Source organism: Lactuca virosa, chromosome 2, assembly GCF_052849685.1.
Source record: "Lactuca virosa cultivar CGN04683 chromosome 2, Lactuca_virosa_CGN04683_v6, whole genome shotgun sequence".
Classification (NCBI taxonomy): Eukaryota; Viridiplantae; Streptophyta; class Magnoliopsida; order Asterales; family Asteraceae; genus Lactuca; species Lactuca virosa.
Window position 1 is genome coordinate 177,234,952 of NC_136427.1, and position 24,745 is coordinate 177,259,696.

The following is a 24,745-nucleotide window of genomic DNA, read 5'->3' on the forward strand; positions in this document are numbered from 1 at the left end:
ACCTTTAATGGCACAGGGGGAGTGATAACCCTGAAAAGATGGATTGAAAAGGTGGAATCAGTGTTCGAGATATGCGGATGCCCGGATGAAGTCAAGTTGAAGTTTGCAGCATGTACATTTGTTGATCAAGCTCTCACCTGGTGGAATGGACATGTGGAGGCTATGACTCTTCCAGTGGCTAATGCCATGCCATGGACGGAACTAAAGGAAATGCTAATGGCTGAATACTGCCTGCGTGGCGAAATTCAGAAAATGGAGCAAGAGCTATGGAATCTCACTGTCCGAAACTCCGACATTGATGCCTACATAACAAGGTTTAGCGAATTGTCTCTGTTGTGCCCTGGCATGATTACTTCTGAAGGGAAGAAAATCGAAAGATTCATCTGGGGATTAACCTCCTCACTTCAAGGAAACGTGATTGTTGCGAATCCCGAAACTTTTGACAATGCCAAGAGGTTGGCCAAGAAGTTATACGACCACAACACCAAGAAGGGCGAGAAGTCAGGAGAAACTGAAAACAAGAAGGAGAGTGACAACAAGAAAGGAAGGAATAACAAGAGGAAGGGACGACAAGGCTCAGAGTCGTCAAAGAAACAACAAACAGTGACAGTTAATGCTGCAACCACCCAAGTTCCCTCCACACCACATGCTCCAGTCTCATCCACTCCAAGTGCCCCTAAGCAGTATTCTGGGAATCTCCCAAAGTGCAACAAGTGCAATCTCCATCACAATGGCGACTGCACGGAGATGCATTGTACCAGTTGCAACCGGAAGGGTCACACGGCAAAATACTGCAGGACCTATCCTCCCCAGAACCAGTAGCAGAGAAACAACAACAACCGTAACTACAACAACAACAACAACAACACCAACAACAGCGACAACAACACTGGGGCAAGCCACACCTGCTATGGATGTGGAAAGACTGGGCATTTCCATCGAAACTGCCCCAATGTCAACAACCAAGGGAATGAAGGAGCAGGGAGAGTGCTGACCATGGGTCAAGGAGAAGCGGTTCAGGATTCCGCTGTTGTCACTGGTACGTTTCTCCTTAACCACTCATATGCATGCATCCTGTTTGATACCGGGGCAGAGCGAAGCTTTGTGAGTAATAAATTCAAACATTTGCTAAAACAACAACCCCAAAATCTTAATGAAACCTTTACGGTGGAAATGGCTAATGGGAAAACAGAATCAACTGGGGAAATCTACTTAGGATGTACCCTAACCTTAAATCACCATGCCTTTCAAATAAACTTGATGCCTGTAACTATTAGGAGTTTTGATGTGATTATCGGCATGGACTGGTTGAGCCCCCATCATGCCGAAATTATGTGTTGCGAGAAGGTCGTTCGCCTTCATCTCCCTAACCACGAAACCCTAATTATATACGGGGACAAACCCAGTACGAACCTTCATCTTATCTCGTGCATTAAGGCACAGAAGTATCTAAAAAAGAAGGACTTGGCGTTTCTGGCTCACATGGTGGATAAGTCCAAGGAAGAGGTCAATATTCGAGACATCCCAGTGGCTTGCAATTTCCCGGATGTCTTTCCTGAAGATCTTCCGGGGATACCCCCAGAAAGACAAGTCGAGTTCCGAATTGACCTGGTGTCGGGAGCTATGCCCATTGCCAAATCACTCTATAGGTTGGCTCCTACGGAGATGCAAGAACTGTCAAGCCAACTTAGCGAACTCTTGAGCAAAGGATTCATCCGACCTAGCTTCTCACCCTGGGGAGCTCCGGTCCTCTTTGTTAAGAAAAAGGACGGATCCTTTAGGATGTGTATTGATTACAGAGAACTGAATAAGCTCACTATCAAAAATCGATATCCACTTCCGCGGATCGACGATCTATTCGACCAGCTTCAAGGAGCAAGTTACTTCTCTAAGATAGATCTGCGATCCGGATACCACCAACTCAAAGTCCGGGAAGAGGATATCCCCAAAACCGCTTTCCGAACTCGCTATGGACATTATGAATTTGTTGTAATGCCCTTCGGTCTAACGAATTCCCCTGCCGCATTCATGGACCTGATGAATCGAGTCTGCCGACCATTCCTCAACAATTTTATTATTGTTTTCATCGACGATATCCTAGTCTATACTCGAAGCGAAGAGGAGCATAGTCGACATCTCCGGAAAATCTTGGAAACCCTACGAACCGAAAGGTTATACGCAAAACTCTCTAAGTGTGAGTTTTGGCTCCGTAGCGTAAACTTTTTAAGTCATGTGGTCAGTCAAGAATGGATACATGTGGACCCTTCTAAGATCAAATCCATTGAAGGATGGGCAGTCCCAACGACGCCCACTGAAATTCATCAATTTTTAGGTCTCGCAGGCTATTACAGGAGATTCATTCAGAACTTCTCCAAAACAGCCAAGCCACTTACCATGCTTACACAAAAGGGCGTGCCATTTGAATGGGCAGAAAAGCAGGAGGTTGCCTTCCGAACTCTGAAGCAAGCTCTTTGTAGTGCACCAGTACTATCATTACCAGAGGGAACAGAGGACTTCGTACTTTATTGCGATGCTTCGAATCAGGGTTTAGGTTGTGTACTCATGCAGCGTGGAAAGGTGATAGCTTATGCATCCCGACAACTAAAGACACATGAGGTGAATTATACCACCCATGATCTCGAATTGGGAGTTGTGGTCTTCGCCTTGAAGATATGGAGGCACTACCTTTATGGTACAAAGTGCACCATTTTCACCGACCACAAGAGTCTCCAACACATTTTAAATCAAAAGGAGTTAAACATGAGGCAGCGAAGATGGGTTAAGCTACTAAACGATTATGAGTGCGAAATCAAGTACCAACCAGGCAAGGCTAACGTGGTAGCTGATGCCTTGAGTCGGAAAGAATACTCAAATCGCCGTGTGAAGACTCTTTCAATAACCATTCAATCCCATCTGTCCTCACAAATCAAAGCAGTCCAGTTCGATTCCATGAAGATAGAAAACAGAACAAGCGAAGTGTTACGTGGAATGAAAAAGAACTTCGAAGTCAAAGAGGACGGAGCATATTATTTCATGAACCGAATTTGGATCCCTAAACTTGGGGGATTCAGAGAGGTAGTCATGAATGAAGCCCATAGGACACGATACTCCATCCATCCGGGCTCAGATAAAATGTACTTGGATATCAAGCAACAGTATTGGTGGCCTAACATGAAGGCAGAAATTGCCACTTACGTTAGCAAGTGCCTCACTTGGCCTAACATGAAGGCAGAAATTGCCACAACCGGTAATACCCGAGTGGAAATGGGAAAGGATTACTATGAATTTTGTGACCAAATTACCCAAGACAACAGATGGATTGGATACCATATGGGTAATAGTCGACAGGTTGACAAAATCTGCTCATTTCCTGCCAATAAAGGAGTCATACAAGATGGAACGATTGACGAGAATCTACATCAAGGAAATCGTGAGACTCCATGGAGTACCAATATCTATCATCTCAGATCGAGATAGTAGATTCACTTCACGCTTTTGGCAATCGCTTCAAAAAGCTATGGGAACACAACTCGACATGAGCACTGCCTACCACCCACAAACCGATGGTCAAAGTGAGCGAACCATTCAAACGCTTGAAGATATGCTTCGCGCATGCGTGATAGACTTTGGAAGGTTGTGGGATACCCACTTGCCTTTAATTGAGTTTTCATACAACAACAGTTATCACTCAAGCATCAAAGTTGCTCCTTTTGAAGCCTTATATGGGCGTAAATGTAGATCACCGTTGTGTTGGGCTGAGGTAGGTGACACTCAGCTAGCAAGAGAACAGACACCAAGCAATGCATTAACAGGACCAGAAATCATATGCGAAAAGACAGAGAAGATAGTTCAAATCAAAGCTCGACTTCAAGCATCACGAGACCGACAGAAGAGCTACGCTGATAAACGGCGAAAGCCCTTGGAATTCCGAGTCGGGGATTGGGTATTGTTAAAAGTCTCTCCCTGGAAAGAGGTGATTCGTTTTCGGAAATAGGGAAAACTAAACCCACGGTACATTGGACCATTCGAGATTCTTGCCCGAATCGGTCCAGTGGCTTATAGACTGCAATTACCTGCTGAACTCAGCAGTGTACACCCCGTGTTCCATATTTCCAATTTGAAGAAGTGCTTATCCAACGAAACTCTCGTCATTCCATTGGAAGAAATCGAAATCAACGAGAATCACCTGTTCATCGAGGAATCAGATGAAATCATGGACAGGGAAGTGAAGCGTACTAAGCAAAGTCGCATTCCGATTGTGAAAGTTTGGTGGAACGCGAAACGTGGACCCAAATTCACATGGGAACGCGAAGACCAGATGAAGCAAAAGTACCGTCACCTATTCTCGCATTCTCAAATCTAGCTTCAAAAAGAATTTCGGGACGAAATTCCCTCTAACGAAGGGATGATGTCACAACTAGGAAATCTAATGCTTTGTAAACATTTAACAAGGATAACATTGTAACTAAAACTCGAAAACATGTATGATGCTTATTAAATGACAACAAAATTCCATCAAACACTCTATACAAACACTCAAATAGTCAACAAAACGTTGGAAACCCTAGAAATCCCGGTTTAAGTCCAATATGGACTAGGATTTCCTTATTGGGCCTAATGGGTCAATAAACTTCCAATTTGACTATTTTGGGCTTAGAACTATTAAATGGGCTCTCATTGGACCCAGTCTCATGAGACTTAACCTTTTTGGGCCTTATAAGTCTAAAATGAACTAGTTTACCTTTAATGGGCCTTATTGGGCCATAACAAATCCAATTAGCCTTAATGGACTCAAATCCATTCTTTTATGCAAGATTTGGGCCGTGAACTACTCTAAAGGCCCAATGGGCCGAAAACCATCAAATTGGGCTTCATATTATGGACTCAAGCACAAAAGGCCCAAGCCATTCTCTTCCTTCTCTCTCTCTCGGTCCAAGTAGGGAAAAAATGGAAAGATGTAAAAATGGGGAGGGTTGACTTTGGGAGGTGTCACCTCCTTATTGCACACCATGTACCCATGCATGGACCAACATGCATCTATAATGGTCACCTCATCCTCTCTCTCTTCTCCTTCTTCTACTCTCGGCCGAGGATCACCAAACACACACACACATCTTCAAACTCTCATCCCAAACACTCTCAAGAACATCCTCTTCTCTATTCAAATTTTTGAGATCTTGGAACATTTGAAGGAGGTTCTTCCACAAGAATCATCATCCTAGATAAGTTGATGCTTGGATCCATAATCTAGTCTCTTTATTTCATCAAGAATCTCTTCTAAACTCACACAAACTCATGATCATCATCCTAGAAAACTCTAAGTTCGAGATCCACCCAACAAAGGCTTGCTAGGATCAAACCCTTCCATTTCTTTCTTCAAAACCGACAACAACAAGCAAAGGTGAGTTCATACCCCTCTATTTTCGGTTTTCATATGATTTATGGGGGAGAATACAAGTAAAATGTGTAGATCTATGTGTATTTGTATGTTATGTGTGATTTCTTGTGTTTATGTGGTGAATATGTGCTAAAAATGAAAGATATTTCGAGATCTATAGTTCAAGAAGGAAAAATACGTGATTTAGGATATCTTTCACTTAACATGTGAAGATAAACTACCATACAAGGTTAAAATAAGCATACTACAACATAAAATTTGTTATTGGACTATTTTTGGTAAATAAACAAAAGATGGGGAAAAAGATGTCATTCACGGTTTCTACAAGGATCAAAAGGTCAAAACAGCTAAAATAAGAGTTTTTATAAATATTATGCTTTCTAAAGGACCAAAAATGTAAATTTTAGCCTAATGGGCTAAAATTTGGGCTTTTCAGCTATTTAGGCCCAAATATGCAAAAAAATCAAATTTAAGGGGGCTGAAATGGAAAGTCTTTCTAAAACCAGGGGCTATAAACGTAAATGAACCTATTTCAGGGGTTAAAATGGCCTTATTTAACAAAAAGGACTAATAATGCAAAGATTTTAGAATTTGGGTCAAAATTGCAAAAATTGCAAAAAGTGTGGATTTAAATGCAAATCTTTTAACTAAGGGGCTGAAACTGCCCAAAATTAAATTTTGGGCTTAAAACATTATTTAAATGAGTGTTTGGGCCGAAAATGTCAAGAAACATAATCTAAGGACCTAAAATGTCACTTTTCATAAAAAGGGGTAAAAATTGTCATTTTTATAGAAAAAGGTGTCACAATGGTTAAACTAAATGTTTTTGGGCAAATTAAACTACTATAACTTTTGAGGGTAAAAATATCACCTTTATAACGCATAGTTTTATATATATATATATATATATATATATATATATATATATATATATATATATATATATATATATATATATATATATATATATATATATATAATAAAAACTTTGTTATAAATCAAACGTTAAAATGTTTCGTTATTGCGAATAAACATTTAACATACCACGAATACCAACAATACGAACTTAAACTCGATAAAACATAAACGATTTGAAAGTTGGGCTCAAATACCTTCTATACGTGCTATTGGGCCCTTGTGGCCCAATATCATGTTTATTTGGGCCCGATATATTCACACATGTTTATTGGGCCTCCTGTGACCCAATTAAATGCCTAAGGGACCCTCAAATGGCTTTTACATGCTATTCGGCTTCAGTGGCCCATTAGCATTGCTAGTAATGTCCAAATAAAACATATGGGAAATAGGCTAACGCGTCCTTCGTGTACTCGACAGCCTTAAATAACATACGTGAATAGTAGGGCCTCGTAGTCCTCTTCTCTTCGTCTATTAGGCTTACCTTCTATTCAAGTAAACAAAAATCAGGTCGTTAATCAAGGTTATTCAAATTCATTTGGATTAAGTGAGTAATAACGGACGACACCAATAAGTGTCAGTCGTAGTCTGTAGTTATAATCAAAGTCTCCTGGAGGGAGAGCGAGAGTTTGTGTATAGATCTATACGGGGGTGACTCCCCCACACCTAAATTGTTCGCTACAGTTAGACTCGGCCAGTCTAGGGTGACAAAATCTTAAGATCAATTCCGGCGTTCACTAGAATGCCAAGACAGACGAACTAGTCATTATCATGCATGGTTATAATGACTCACATAGAGATCCAATACCATCTAAGTAATCATGGGAAATCATATTCATTCGTTGTGACGATACAATAATACAAAACGATCATACTATTTTATCGGAAAACATCGGGTTTTCCGGGGAAACAACATTATCCACTTGTGCTTTCAATAACTATAATGCAAGAATTTATCATGGGGAAACATATCATTTTTACACGTTTTGAAATCATTCACGCATATACTTATGGATCATCACACCTTTTGTATAAACAATTGTCATTTCAAAAAATATCGGATTTTCTGGATTTTACAAACAATACAAAACATTTTCATATCAAACCTGCTTATGAACTCACCAACATTATATATGTTGACCGTTTTCAAAATAACTTGTATTCTCAGGTAACAGATAAGCTGAAGAACAGTACCAAGTGTGTTAGGATGTTATGTTTTGAAAACTCTCAAACAATTTATGCTATGGATATGTAATATTTAGACAATGTACTTGATGTGAAGAAGGTCAGTTGTAATGTATTAATGCATGGTGATGTTTATGTTATGTTTCATGTATATTCATTGTGATGATATTTCAATTTAAGTCACGCGAGCCCTCGGACGTTTCCGCCGTCTGGTTCGGGGGTGTGACATCGATGAATGCTTCAACAAGGTTCGTCCATGTTCTGATCGTTCCTGGAGCAAGTGACCTCAACCAAATCTTGGCATCTCCGGTAAATATCACTATGAGCATTCTTAGTAAAATCACATCTCTTGAAACATTTGGAAAATTGAAGTAATTTTCAATGTCCAAAACTTCATCAAGGCATCTTCGTGATCTGGCCTGAAAAATGGTATGTCTTTGAGTATGGAAAGGGTATGACCTTTGAGCTCAAAACTTGTTGTAGTTGGAATCGTGGGTGGAACTAGACTTGTACCATTGTCGTTACGCACTCTTCTTTTATACTCTTCCAACGTCATTGTGGTGATGTTTGCCATCTTTTTAACCTCACTTTTAATCTTTTCTTCCAATTCGCTTTCAGTTCCTGGCTCGTAACTTGTTCCTTTTTGCTTAGAGTCTTCTCAAAGTGTTCAAACTTTTCAAGTTCAAAAGTGCTACTTGATTTGTCAACCTTTTTATCCTTTTTCTATGGAAAGCTAATTCAGGATCTTGAAGTGGTGGAACTACTAGATTTCTGGATCCTCGGGTCATCAATCACTGAAACATAACAAAACAAAAACGCGTAAAAATGAACTAATTGCAAAATAAACAAAAAACTGAAAACTGCAAAACTCGCGTCGTGAGAAGTGTCTGCTCATGTCGTGAGAACTGTAAAAATAGAAAAAATTACTTTTGTATAAAATTTACTTTTTGCAGTTTTTAACCCCGCAAAAAGGATCGATTAACTTAAAGCAATTAAAGTAACAACTAAAATTAGTTGTTCCCCGGCAACGGCACCAAAAACTTTGATGTGCATGCAAATGTACCTATCAACTTTTAAATTCATAAACCTAACTACTTCTTTACTAATGCACTTATAGGCAGTGTACCTAGTCAGTTTATAGTATAGTAAAGTAAGTTGGGTATCGAACACAATGAACGATATTTAATTATAAAATTGTTGGATTAGGTGTCTAAGCCCATAACTATAATTGGTATGTACTTGATTTGATATGTAGCATGGTTCTTTTGGGTTGCCTTCACTCATGCAACTTGACAGGATGACTAGTGGAGAGAAAGAGTATGATTTATTATATGAATAATAAATTGGTACTCAGAATGATTTTATTAATATATTACAAGATTAATATATTATTTGGAAATCATATTATTAGTTAGTATTTAATCAGAAAATAATTTGATATTAATTTTGGGATTAAAGGAACTGATTAATAATGGAGGGGTTGTTTTGCAAATCATTGATAGTTGCAAAACTAGGCTAATGGACTCCTTAATTAGGAGTGGACGAAATTATATAGGGAGGCCCTATTGATTTCGTCCAAGGCCTCATAAGGAGGAGTTCATGGGCTGCTTAAGCCTTAAGCAGGAATTAGGGTTTCCTCCAGAAACCCTAGCAACCCACACAGCTATATAAATCCCCTACACCTCTTGGAATTTCGGCCCTAAGCATAAGAAACCCTAGAGTAGCTGATTTCCTCATCTCTCCTTGTAACATCCTAAAATTTAGAAGTATGATTGAAGGACTTAAGTGTAAATTGAAGAAGGTACTCGTCGAGTCCGAGCGGGTTCGGGTCGCGAGTTAAGTGACCAACTCACCGAGCCGGCAGCTGGACTCGACAAGTTGGTGCTGAAAAGAGAAAACCCTAATCTTAAGGGTTGCACCCTATTTAAAGGACCATATGCCCTCCCTTCAGCCTCCTTATTGCCCTTGAGAGTCAGTAAACCCTAAAAATCGTGTGAGCTTCCATTGTTAAAGAGATTTGAGCTTTGGAGGAGGAATTTTGAGAAGGGAGCTGGAAGATCAAGAGGCTAGCATCAAGGGATTGGTGTAGATCCAGAATCTACTTCAGCTTGGGCACATTTTGGAGGTAACAAGTTGTTACCTTGACTCTATTGCATTTATATCTATTCAAGAATGAGATTTGGGGCCATTTTGGCATGTTAAGGACCTATTCCGGGTTAGGGGTCTAGATCTGAGGTTGCTACTTCAGATCTAGACTTTTCTTGGTCCAGAAACCCACAAAGTATCAGCCCTTGGTTTGTTGGTGAAGCATCCTTGTCTTAAACCTTAGCCCTAGATTGATTTGGGCCTATAGCTCTTTGTTTCCACGTAAAGTTTGCAACTTTACGTGAGAGTCATGCCCTAGAAGAGTGGATCTACAGTTTGGAGCCCCTGCATGACTCGAAAAGCATCTGTATGAATAAAGGACTGAAGAGACTCGACGAGTCACTTGGGTGGACTCGGCGAGTCTGATCTTGGACTCGGCGAGTCAGGACGCAAAACCCCAACCTCTTCTAGTTAAGACTCAGATCAGTGAGTTGAGTGGTGACTCAGCGAGTTGGACATGATAGGACTCAGAGATTGTTGAACTCGACGAGTCATGGGGTGACTCGGCGAGTCGAGTCGTGATATGGGAGTTCTCTGAGTTTAGGAACTCGGCGAGTCAGCGGGTTGACTCGGCGAGTAGGGTCAATCAGGAAGGTTGACTTTGGCCAGGACTTTGACTTTGACCAATTTGACCTTCAAGGGTATTATGGTGATTTGGATATTTATGTCAATGAATCATTTATGGCTATAGGTGTTGGAGTTTGGGGTAGTGCTTCGGGATTGTGCTTTCGTGGTTCGGTTCGGCAGTTGTTAGGTGAGTTATCCTCACTATACCCAAGGGTCTAAGGCACCAAGGCCGACCCTTTGATGTGTTATTTGAGATAGTTACTGCTGTGGTATGTTAGCTGGCATCATGGTAGATAGGAGGGTTATATGATTGTATGCTCTGTTAGATCGATATTCTTGTAGATTGGATGTGGCTATGCTTAGTGACCTGTAGTTGGTCTGACTGTCTGTATGCTAGCAGGAGATTTTTGGATTAGTGTCTAAGTCCATAACTATTTTGGTATGTACTTGACCCGATGGTGCATGGTCCTTTTGGGTTGCCTTCACCAAAGCAACTTGATAGGATGATTTGTGGAGAAAGAGATTAATTATGATTTATTAACATATTATATGAATAATATATTAAAGGAGAAAACATATTGTTTAATTAATATTAGTCAAGAATTAATCAGAATTAATTTTGTGGCTAAAAGACATTAACTAAATAAAGGGGACTAGAACTGTCAATTGTGTGATAGTTGAATATTGGGCTAATGGACTCCATATTAGAGGAGTGTACGAATTCCATGGGGAAACCCATTAGAAATCGTCCAAGGCCTCTAAAGGAGGAGTCCATGGGTTGCTTAGGGCCTAAGCAGTCAAATTAGGGTTTCCTTGTTAGATAACCCTAATAGCCTCACTATTTAAGCACCCCTAGGGCACCAAAAACGTGGCTAACTAATTCCTTAGGGTTTCTAGACGTTTTTGGGTGCCTCTCCTTTTCTCCTTCTTCATCCTCTTTCTCTTGGTGTTTGTGAGTCATTAGAGGAGTGACATTTGTGACTTTAAGCTTTTAAAAGCCAATTACAAGAAGGAATAGATTGTTATTACTACATAACAATCAAAGGTAAGATCTAAACCCTATTCTTATGTTTATATTGATTATCACATGCTAGATCTAGGGTTTATGGCTTTGGATGATTATTGCATGTTCATTAGACAAACTAGATCCAAAGCTTTAGGGTTTGCATGTATGTTGTAGTGCTCATAACCCATCAGTGGTATCAGAGCCTAGGGCTGTTTGTTTATGAATTTGATGCTTATGTGATTGAAAATTGCTTAAAAATCGATTTTTTTTTTGTTCTGACTGTTTGACTCGCCGAGTCACTTGGTGAACTCGTCGAGTCGGCTATACTCGACGAGTCCAGGCTTGGACTCGACGAGTCAAAGGATCTGGCAGCGTTTTTTCGCGATCTTCTTGCTGTTTTGGCTTAGGATACTTACCATAAACGTTTTTAATTAGTAAAACCCGATTTTTATTGATTTTGGGTGAATATCCTTGCCAAAATAGTAGATAATTACCAATTAATCAAATATTTGTTGCCTTATAAGATAATGTTTAATTATTTTAGTTATTTGGTGAATTATATTGCAAGTAATTGGACTAGGTCAAAATTAGATAACCATAATTAATTGTTAATTGCCTTATTTGAATTGTTGATCTAGAATGTTCTTGATAAAGTTTGGAAAAGTTTTAATTTTCACCCTTTAGGTTTTATAGTTTAAATTTGAACTTTAAAAGTTTTTGTTTTGAAATTTAAATAGTTGAACCCTAATATTTTGAAATGTTTCAAAACTTGCCCTCAAGTTTTGGAATTTAAATTTTGATTAAAAGTTTAATTTTTTGAAATTTTAAATTCTAAAACCCTAATTTTGAAAAAGTTCAAATTACACCCTTATGGTTTTATTAAGTTAATTAAAGGTATAATTAAAAGAAAGTTAATAAATCCATAATAATATGGTTTATATTTAATTTAAATTAAAAGTGTAATTTATAAAATTAAACCACCTAGTATTTTAAAAGTGTAAAATACACCATATACTATATATAACATTAAAAGTCTAATATTATATATGTATAACTTAAACTGCTAGTCTTACCGTTAGTAGGCCTCATTCACGAAGCTGCTCTATAAGGGGTGTTTAAGGAAATTGCCTATAAAATGGCGATTGAATGGGTATCCACTCTTACCCACCGCACTCTTGACTAGTGGAGGGTCGTTAGCCGAATGGGTAGGATAGGGCAAACCCCTCTCCTCATTAAAAGTATAATGAATAAACTAACTAAAGGTTTTACTAAAATCCCAAATCTTAGTTACTTTAGGAAAAAGTGAAATCGATGCAATTCCATGGAATTACACTTTGTACCCTTGTCGAGACAATTAGTGGAGCGTGTGTGGTTAACCGGCACACTAAGTTGGGTTTGGCATTGGTAGCGAAGGGTGAGTCGATGTTTGTCATAGATCGATGGAGCGTGTGTGGTTAACCGGCACGTCGATTAGGTGACTGTAACATTGAGGGCACAACGTACATTCGCATGGTTATTCACACCTTATTTGTGATCCTCGGCATCCCAGTCACAAATGAAGGGCATAATCGAGATTAAATATGACATTGAAAAGTTCAATGAATCTCAAAAGATCTAGGAGTTTCAATTCATTTAAAACTTAACCTTCTTTTTGTTTTTCATGGTGGAAATTGGTAAATCGTCATTTACCTACCTTCAAATGTTCTGCGAGTTGGATTACGGCATCCCTAATCCAATTTGTAGGATATTGTGTTGGGTCCTAGCCTTAATATCTCATTTGGGTGTTTTATTAAGGACTCAATCAACTAAACTTGAATTTTCTCCCGTTTTATAGATGTCAAAGTCTGACAACTATGGTCTTCCTAAATCCGTTGGAAAAAGTTTTCCACGTGAAGATGATGTTCCGCAATTGTATTGTGGAAATGGAAATCATGCTTCATTTCCTCCACCTCCTCCAATAATTCTCCCTGACCCACGTGTTCGAAGACTTGAAAAGTTCAAGGTCACTCAAGCCCTATTGGCAAAGGACATGCAAATGGAAAGTCTATTTGTGCTCATGTCTTGGATAAAAGGTTACATATTGATAGATTGGGATTGTTAGGTATCGATGTTTAAAGGAAGTTGGCTGTTGACTTGGTTCTTCAGTCACTTCCCGAATCATATGGTAAGTTCGTTAGAGAGTACTATATGATGGAACACGATATGAATCTTATTGATTTGACTTATTTGCTTATTGCTGCTGAATCAGAAATGATTTGGCGCACTGGTCAGCAAATTTGTCTGTTAAGTCAATATCCCAACCCTCTATGGGCAATGGTAACATTGGAAGTCCAGAAAAATTTTCTCTACGCAAGAGAAAGGTTGAGTTTGGGATAGTCCCGTGTACCCTTCCATAAGAATCCATGTGTTTCTATTGCCAAAAGAAGGGGCATTGGTTACGAAGCTGCCCTGACTACCTGAGAGATCGAAGAGATGGGAGAGTCAAGATGTATGACTCTGCTTTAGGTAAAAAAAAATCCACTATCTAACTCTATTAAGTTCCTATTTGGATATTCTTAATACATGATGTGATAAGATTACATTTCGATGTTTTGAAGGATCGAAGAAAGGAAAGGAAGCTTAAAGGAAGGAGCAAGCTAAGTCTGATCGCGAAGAAATGGATTTTGATCGCATGATTCAAGGATCAGATATTTAAGCTACTACTTTAGAGTTAGGATAAATTGCTAAGTAATATTTACATAGTTTTCATTTGTAATCGCATTGTAAGGACAATATTTTTCCGCAATAAAATAAATTTTGATTTATCTTATTTATGTTTCCTTGCAATGGATTTTATGAAAATTGGTGTTTGAATGGTTCTATTGTTAGCAATATTGTGAATGGATTTGATTCTTAGTTATGTTATTTGTGGTAATGTCAGAAATTTACCAAATGAGGAAAGATTCTCATCACCCAAGTTTCAATTGGACAAAAACTTGGAATCATGCAACTGGTATTGTGTGACGAATGAGAACCTTCGTATTTGGAAAATTGAGACTAATTCCTTGTTCACATAAGTATGTGAGTCAAGTGAAGGATAATGAGATCTGGTATACAATGTTGTGCACTGGTCAAGTCCACCACAAAGAACGATAAGATTATTCATCATAATTACTAAAAGTCTAGTAAATGTGGTTATGCTTACAAGATTAAGTGTAATTCTGAATCATTGAAAAGTTTCAATGAATGGCAGAATGAATAAGAAGAATCAATTAGGCAGAAAGATAAACGTTTCTCCAATCTAAGAAGAAGGGAGAGTACTTTTGTATCGTGTTTTATGATCGTCTTAAAAACCATATTACAATTCATCCTCTAAGGACATCTTGGTGTATTAGTATGGCTAAGAAGGGGAATGGGAATTGTTGAAATGGTTAAGTCAATAAGATGAATCGTACTTCGTACCAAAATCAATTATTGGAGTCATACTCTAAGATTGTGAGTTGAGTGACATAATCTTAAGTAGGAATGTTCTTACATTTGCACATTTTGATAAGTTGTGATGTCTTGGATAAGACAAAGACCAAACTAGTACCAAAATTATGTGTAGGTTTGTCTTGATAAAGACACACACTAACTCTTGAGTATTTGTTTGTCAAGAAATGTTTCTTGACAAAAGAATCTTATATGTCAAGAGGTCAGTGGGAGTCTAAAGATCTTGAAAAGTTTCAAGAACAAATCAAGAAGTAAACCTATTAAACACTAGCACACGACTTGAGGATTGTAACCTATCGTGTTGACAAAATTTTATTTCTGTGCCAATCCAGTTGAGTGAGTATGCATATGAGTTCTACGAGTTCTCAATTGAATGCATAAGGGCAAACACCTTGATCAATGAAAGTACATTGACTAGCATAGGTGAGCTGCTAAATAACTTGGAAGCAATGGTGGGACCCTTGATGGCAAGAAATTAAGAATAAACAAGTTCTGTCCATAAGAGGTTGAATTTGTCACAAACATTTTCTTACGATTATGCTTATGACAAATTTGCATGGATAGGAACACATGCACCATAAAATCTAAGTGTCATAAGGTTTCTCTCCTTCATGAAAATGATTGTGAGGAAACGCTTTCACTAAGAGAGATTTTAAGGAGATAGCGATTATGTAAATTGCATTCTCAAATTCGATTATGATTACGGCATCCCTCTTCATAGTTCGAATTGTGAGATTTGGCAATTAGTCTGAACATTTGGGACTTAGTTATATAAGTTCTGAATTAGTTTAGACACACATGTGAGCTATCTAAGGAAGGTATGTGAATTTGAGAAGCTTAGATAAAGGCTTATCGAAGCACATCGTATTGGAAATATGAACTTAAAAAATTCAATAAGCATTGTTTTCTAGAAGTTCAGTTGTTTTCTGAATACGTGTCAAAGCTAGTGGGAGCATAAATGTTATGCTGGTATGGATATAATCATCATGTTAGTGGGAGCATGATTATTATTGCAAGTTAGCAATATTAATTATAGAAAACAAAAGTTTCACTTTACAAAGTTGCATAGGTTGAAAAGTTGTTTTGCTATAATTAAGGGAGAGAATGTTATACTTCGTTTCAAATCTAAAGGTTTAGATCGAGAAATTTTAATCAAATTTAGTCAAAAAGATATATGAATGTTATGTTGAAAGGATTCAACGTAAGAGAATTCTATATATGGAAATATTTGTTGTGTTCTCACACTCGATTATGATTACGGCATCCCTTTTCATAGTTCGAATCGTGAGAACATGGAAAATAGAAATATTACAGCAAAAGACTGGTAAAGTATCATGTCATTGTAATATTCGACCGTTCTAAAATTTTCCGAATGCTTAGGGCATTAAGAGGGAAAGAGGACTAGAATCGGATTTGACCGAATTAGTTAAACAACTGTCAAGGATAATCTAAAGTTCGCCAAGGATTGGTCGCTTGTGAACAGTTGGAAGTATAGTAATGGAAGGACCATATTGACATCATTATTATTAGATATGATTCTATTAATAATGAGTTGTCATATGGCAAATATGGAAATGTTTCCTTATTGGGAGTTGGACATTAAGAGTTTATGTGTAGATTAGAAAAACTTTTATACAAGAAGGATGTTCAAAGGAATGTACTCTGAATGTGAGACTTCATGTCTATGGAATTGTCTTGCAACAATCTCCAATAGAGCATTTTGTAAATTCATTGGCCAAGTCTTGGTGACTTTTGTGCCATGACATTACAAAAGGACCATTGCATAAAGTGTTAGAATCTAACATATTCTATAAGTGGCAAGAATTTGGTATTCTTACACTTGTGGTAAGGATTGGGAATTGTAAAATGAGTGTGATTGAAAATGTTATTCAATTATACTATTTCACAAAGTAAGGACCATAAGTAAACATAGTGTGCATGCTAAGAGCATGGGACAATTGTCGTTATAATTCAAGTAAAAAGTTGATTACCCGAAACAACAAATAATGAGTAATCAATATGGTGATTAAATAAAAGTGTTTTATTTATACTCAAAAGTTTGGGGCCATATAAGATTAGTATTATTCTTGTGTATCAATTTGCATGTTTTGACTTCCTAAATAATTGAGTTATTTGAGAATAATCGAATTATTTGAACGTTCCACAGTCGCTCATACTTTGGGAGTAGGTATGAAAGAAGATTGTCATGAATTGGTGTGTAGATTGTCTAAAGTGTATTAGACATAGCAAAAGTTTGCTACAACGTTCATGAGTGCTTACGAATATGATTTGATCATTGGATTAAACCCATGCTCACTTGGATCGCTTCATGGATTTTATCACGAGTGATTGGTGAGACGATAATATCTTATATTCTTAAAACCGAGATGTTTGAGTTGTATCTTGCGAGTCGGTTATATATTGATAATATGTAAACGCACCAGTAACTTGGTGTTATAAAACATATTGTTGTGTGTGATTCGGTGAGTAAGTACAAGCGAGCATTGAGTCGAAGTTTATCCGTTCCTTTTACCCAAAGTGGGATAAAAGCGATATCTGTGGGCCCCTCGATGATTTAGTGATGACAATGGAAAGTGCTCGGCCGGGCCAGGACTGATTTGATTTGTTTAATTAGTCAGTTGTCATAAATCGGAAATCGGGAAACAACACATAGACTGAGAGAATGATTTCAATCCATGTCTCACGTCTATACGATATCTAGAATGGAGGAATATATGATTCCTTATCTAAAGGACGCGTATCTGATAAGATCAGAGTTGACAGCGGCTTTTGAAAGCTACGATTGCGGATCAGGATCTAAAGTCATACGCAGAATAGTTATTAGACTTATCCAAGTGGGAGACTGTTGGATTAATGTCTAAGTCCATAACTATTTTGGTATGTACTTGACCCGATGGTGTATGGTCCTTTTGGGTTGCCTTCACCAAAGCAACTTGATAGGATGATTTATGGAGAAAGAGATTAATTATGATTTATTAATATATTATATGAATAATATATTAAAGGAGAAATCATATTTTTAATTAATATTAGTCAAGAATTAATCAGAATTAATTTTGTGGCTAAAAGACATTAATTAAATAAAGGGGACTAGAACTGTCAATTGTGTGATAGTTGAATATTGGGCTAATGGACTCCATATTAGAGGAGTGCACGAATTCCATGGGGAAACCCATTAGAAATCGTCCAAGGCCTCTAAAGGAGGAGTCCATGGGTTGCTTAGGGCCTAAGCAGTCAAATTAGGGTTTCCTTGTTAGATAACCCTAATAGCCTCACTATTTAAGCACCCCTAGGGCACCAAAAACGTGGCTAACTAATTCCTTAGGGTTTCTAGACGTTTTTGGGTGCCTCTCCTCTTCTCCTTCTTCATCCTCTTTCTCTTGGTGTTTGTGAGCCATTAGAGGAGTGACATTTGTGACTTTAAGCTTTTAGAAGCCAATTACAAGAAGGAATAGATTGTTATTACTACATAACAATCAAAGGTAAGATCTAAACCCTATTCTTATGTCTATATTGATTATCACATGCTAGATCTAGGGTTTATGGCTTTGGATGATTATTGCATGTTCATTAGACAAACTAGATCCAAAGCTTTAGGGTTTTCATGTACACCATAGGAATGTTGTAGTGCTCATAACCCATCAGAGATTACATGTCATATGTGCACGTGTTGAGCAGTAGTAGAGGGTATTCCATCCCGGTAGGATGATGGGGCCCTAGTATGTTGTCTTGTAGACTGTTATATGATTATTTGATAGGTGCACATGTTTGCTAGTATGTGGGCATTCCAACCCGATGGTTGAGGGTCTGGGGTATTCCAACCTGACGGTTGATTGGACCCATAGTATGTTGTTCATTGCTGTATATGTATAGTTATGTGTGTACGGGTATTTTGTGGGAACTCACTAAGCTTTCGAGCTTACGGTTTCAGTTTATTGTTTCAGGTACATCAGGTGATCGTGGCAAGGCAAAGGCGTGATCGTACCGCTCCTCATATCTCATGATTTTGGGATTTGGTTCTGGGGATACTCTGATGTTTAAACTATTTTGAAAACAAGTTGTAATAACTGAATGGTTTTTGAATGGGTTAAAATGTTTTAAATTGGCTTGAATTTTATGGGTGTTACAAGTTGGTATCAGAGCCTTGGTTTGAGTGAATTGGAGGAACATTCGTGTGAATCCAGTCTCAAATCAAGGAAAGATTTTTAAATGGTTTTCAAAATAAGTAAAGGAGGATGCAGAGGGTACGATCAGCCGGAGCCAGTAAGTAGACCCCAAAATATCATACAGTTATTTGATTATGTGATATGTTAGAACAGCATGCTAGAGGTAGGCTAGGGATCTTCAGGAATTGCATGATAGAATTGCCTGATTACATGATGCCTGTTAGCCTAGGGTTTTCCTTATATGAAATTGACATCATTACTGTAGTTATTTAGTGGAGGCATCACGGTTATACATAACTAAGATCTTATAGCCTGAGAATGTTTGATTTGGCCTTATGTTCTGTTCTTGTCTGATTGGGAGCTTAGGGTAGGATTGGATTTTCGAAAGTCTATAGGGTGCAGCGTTATGTATTTCTAGCATACACTAGGGCTGCAGGGGTTGATGGAAGTTTCATGGATGGGTGAGTTGTGGGACCGGTAGGTCAGTATGAGATATTTAGCTTTCCTCTAGGAGTGAGGATTGAGTGCTCGCTATGTTTATGTGTATTGTTAGGGTGTTGTGGCGATACTTGGGACAAATATGGGTAGGTGTGGAAGGTAGTATGGGCCCGTACTACTGAAAGAACAGGACCCATACGCGTATCAAGGAAGTCACAACCCCTAGGGTTTTGGTTGGGAGTTAGTTCCGGGCTGTTATGACGAATGTCTAATGTCCTTTTGGATGTAGTTCAGTATGGTGGTTACGAGGCGTGTCATTACTGGATCCGGATCGGGATCAGGACAAGGTGAGCAGGAGGCCCCAATAGCACCTGAGATTATCGGCAGGGGGAGGAGCCGGTCGGGGCTTCCAGTACCGGGACTTCGATAATACGAAGCCCCCTACCTTCGACGGGGTTCAGGATCCGATCGTTGTTATGAGATGGTTGTCGGATGTGGAGGGATGTTTCTTCACGTGTTCGTGCCCTGCTGAGCAGAGGGTGAGGTGTGCTCTGAACCTTTTGAGGCTCGGGGCGAAGGATTGGTGGAGGTTGACTACGGGATCATACTCTGACGCGCAGCGAGCTGCGGTGACTTGGGATCAGTTTCGGGATATGTTTAGTACTCGTTATGTTCCGCGGGTAGAGCGGGAGAGATTGACTCAAGAGTTTTTGGAGCTTAGACAGGATTCAGAGTCGGTGACGGAGATCACCAGGATGTTTACGGAGAGGGCGATGTTCTGCCCTGAGTTTGCTTCGGAGCAGGCTCAGATGACCCGGTATCTGAGCATGCTCAAGAGGGACATTAGACAGTTTGTGTCCACTCAGAGATGTGATACTTTGTTGAAGTTTCAGGAGGCCGCCAGGCGGCGCGAGTTAGAGATTGAGCTCCAGCTGAGGGAGCAGAGGCAGGCCCGGGTGCGGTCGCAGCCTACGCCGAAACGGATGAGGGCTGCTGATTATCGTCAGGAAAGTCAAAGGAGTCGCCCTTGTGGGAAGTGCGGTAAGGTACATGACAGAGTTTGTCGATTTTCTTCTGGGTGCCACAAGTGTGGCAAGGAGGGCCACATAGCCAGGGATTGCAGGCAGCAGGCTCCAGCTGCCGGAGTCCGACTTTGTTATCATTGTGATCAGGTGGGCCATATGAAGGCCCAGTGTCCTCTCTTGGCTGCCAGGCCAGTGCAGGTCCCAGCACCAGCCACTTTGAGACTTACTGACGGGGGTCAGGGTCGAGCAGAGCCTCCGAAGGCTCCAGGGCGTGCTTATCAGCTTGTGGCCGAGGAAATCGGGACAGCGCCAGAGGTGACAGCTGGTATGTCTTTTCTTCTAATCTTGTTCATGTTATTATGAGTTGTTTGTTTCCTGTATAAGTTATTAGAGCATAGTAAATGATAGTGTGAAGTTATTATTGAGAAATTATAGAGGGGTAGTATCTGGTGATGCATTCAAGAGAGAGGAAGGACATGATCCAGAGATTCAGAATCATCAGCGGGAACTAGGGGCCCTTGAAGTTCGTTGTCTCGGATTGGGACAATTGAGTCGCGTACCAGTTTCGCCGCCGGTAGACAGTAGTTAGTGCTCTAAGTGGGGGAGAATTGGAAATTCTCGGATGGGGCGTGGTTTGGAAGGAAGTCGCCTGACGCAGTTTGGATGTCGGTTACGGGAAGGGGTGCGATGAGGCGTTCCAGTTATGGTAAGAACTCTGTATAAATGGTGGATCTTTGAGCGAGCAGTGAGGATACTGCTATGCTATGACAATCAATGGGGTTGTTCCTAAGTGTCGAAAATGTTGAGGAGCATATGGAAGACTCTTTATGGATTGTAGGTTATGCAATCAGTCTGAGTATATATATATATATATATATATATATATATATATATATATATATATATATATATATATATATATATATATATATGTTATGGGATAGCGACGTGCTCCACAAGTGTACGATGTAGAGTGAGGTTCCGAAATTTCGGCACCAACTGATGATGCGAAGTCATGGTTCAGGTCTCCTTGGAAGAGGAGAAGGTGAGTAGCTCCAGATTGGAGATTTAGACAGAGGAGCTAGAGATAGCGGCGTTGTTAGACTCGGGAGCAGTCTAGACCGGCGCTGAGAACCGTGTGAGGATATTCCAATCGTAGGTCGTGGACCTAGAGATCGCGATAGTAATGTTTCCTGTCATAGTATGTTTGGAGTAGACGTGATGTCGAGATTTGGGTGAGTTACACTCGGTTGTGTCGAATCAGAGTAGATTGAGGGAGCTGCAAGGTTGGATCCTTGGGCTTCAAGTATGGTTGTAGGCATGGGTCATGTGAGTAGTGGTATTCCAATCTAGGGTATTCCATCATAAGGATGACCGGACCCTATGATTGTTTGGACCTGGTGTGTTTGGTATTCCAACCCGAGGGTTGATTGGGCTACACATGCGTGAGAATGCGAGGGTATACCATCCTTGGGATGACTGGACCCGTTATAGGCGTACCTGGTATTCCAGCCCGAGGCTGATTGGGCTAGGTACGAATGGTTATGTGATATGGCTGGTTGATTCATGGGAGTTGCTAGAAGCTGAAGGATGCAGTATCCTGTCATTGTGAAAAGGGAATAGATTCGGGATGGGAACAGGATTCGTTCCCTATTGCAGGTTATCCGGGTTATCGCCAATTTTGGGCGGAGGAAAGGGGGATTAGTGTTATAACAGAGCTCAGTGGATTATTGTGGTGTCTAACTTTCGCAAGTCTCGAAGGTGTGTTCACGTCAGGAAGGTGACAGTATCAGCGGGTGATACTGGATTGATATGTTCTGACATTAAGTAGAAAAGGCCGGTGGTCGGCCGGGAGTATTGGCAAGGATACCACACAAGAAGAAGTTAATTTAAAAGGGGTACAGTGGTAGGGTCTGGAAGGACTTGAGTTGATTGGGAAATCGGAGTCTGAAGTGCAAGAGGTATATTCAGAATCGTATACTGCAGTAGGCTTCGAGGACGAAGCCTAATTTAAGTGGGGGAGAGTTGTAACATCCCAAAATTTAGAAGTATGATTAAAGGACTTAAGTGTAAATTGAAGAAGGTACTCGACGAGTAGGTATGCTTACTCGTTGAGTCGGAGCGGGTTCGGGTCGCGAGTTAAGTGACCAACTCGCCGAATCGGCAGCTGGACTCGACGAGTTGGTGCTGAAAAGAGAAAACCCTAATCTTAAGGGTTGCACCCTATTTAAAGGACCATATGCCCTCCCTTCAGCCTCCTTATTGCCCTTGAGAGTCAGTAAACCCTAAAAATCATGTGAGCTTCCATTGTTAAAGAGATTTGAGCTTTTGAGGAGGAATTTTGAGAAGGGAGCTTGAAGATCAAGAGGCTAGCATCAAGGGATTGGTGTAGATCCAGAATCTACTTCAGCTTGGGCACATTTTGGAGGTAACAAGTTGTTATCTTGACTCTATTGCATTTATATCTATTCAAGAATGAGATTTGGGGCCATTTTGGCATGTTAAGGACCTATTCTGGGTTAGGGGTCTAGATCTGAGGTTGCTACTTCAGATCTAGACTTGTCTTGGTCCAGAAACCCACAAAGTATCAGCCCTTGGTTTGTTGGTGAAGCATCCTTGTCTTAAACCTTAGCCCTAGATTGATTTGGGCCTATAGCTCTTTGTTTCCACATAAAGTTTGCAACTTTACGTGAGAGCCATGCCCTAGAAGAGTGGATCTACAGTTTGGAGCCCCTGCATGACTCGAAAAGCATCTGTATGAATAAAGGACTGAAGAGACTCGACGAGTCACTTGGGTGGACTCGGCGAGTCTGTTCTTGGACTCAGCGAGTCAGGACGCAAAACCCCAACCTCTTCTGGTTAAGACTCAGATCAGTGAGTTGAGTGGTGACTCAGCGAGTTGGACATGATAGGACTCAGAGATTGTTGAACTCGACGAATCATGGGGTGACTCGGCGAGTTGAGTCGTGATATGGGAGTTCTCTGAGTTTAGGAACTCGGCGAGTCAGCGGGTTGACTCGGCGAGTAGGGTCAATCAGGAAGGTTGACTTTGTCCAGGACTTTGACTTTGACCAATTTGACCTTCAAGGGTATTATGGTGATTTGGATATTTATCTCAATGAATCATTTATGGCTATAGGTGTTGGAGTTTGGGGCAGTGCTTCGGGATTGTGCTTTCGTGGTTCGGTTCGGCAGTTGTTAGGTGAGTTATCCTCACTATACCCAAGGGTCTAAGGCACCAAGGCCGGCCCTTTGATGTGTTATGTGTGTACGGGCATTCCAACCCGATGGTTGTGGGCCGAGAGTATTCCATCCGAGGATGATTGGACTCGTAGTATGTTGGCATTCCAACCCGATGGTTGAGGGCCTGGGGTATTCCAACCTGACGGTTGATTGGACCCATAGTATGTTGTTCATTGCTGTATATGTATAGTTATGTGTGTACGGGTATTTTGTGGGAACTCACTAAGCTTTCGAGCTTACGGTTTCAGTTTATTGTTTCAGGTACATCAGGTGATCGTGGCAAGGCAAAGGTGTGATCGTACCGCTCCTCATATCTCATGATTTTGGGATTTGGTTCTGGGGATACTCTGATGTTTAAACTATTTTGAAAACAAGTTGTAATAACTGAATGGTTTTTGAATGGGTTAAAATGTTTTAAATTGGCTTGAATTTTATGGGTGTTACACTCCTACTCATCCTTTGCATTGAGTGTTTGTGACTCCATTAGAGGTGCAACACTTGGGGCACTAGGCTTTCATAAGTCAAGATCAAGCAATGATTGTTCTTGTTATTACAATATAACAAGTGAGGTAATCATCTAACCCTAATATTTATGTGAATTTCTAAATTGTATATACTAGATCTAGGGTTATTGCTTTGGTGTTCATATTTGTATGTTCAATAGAGAAAAACTTAGATCCAAAGCAATTATGGTTCCATGATCACATTGCACTGTCGATATGGTCAAAACTCATCAGTGGTATCAGAGCCTAGGATGTTTTTCAATTGAATTGGTGGAAGAGTGAACTGTCCAAAGTGATTGAAAATCGAATTTTGGCTATCTGACACATGAACTCGACGACTCCATTATGAACTTGACCAGTTCAGAGCCCAACTCGACGAGTTGACTCGTCAGTTACCTAAAAATTTGATTTTCATATCAAATATTGATTTGGATTATTACCATAATTCGTTTTTAATGCCTAAAATCGATTTTTCTGATTGGTATCATCATATCCTTATCAAAATTAAAGGATTTGGTTAAATATGGATAATATAAGATTATTTTGATTCAAAGATTTAACCTAGTTTTTGAAAAAGTTTCAAAATACACCCTTTGGTTTTATAATTTGATTTTGAAATTAAAAGTTTAAATTTTAGAAATTTAAATGGTAAAACCCTAGTA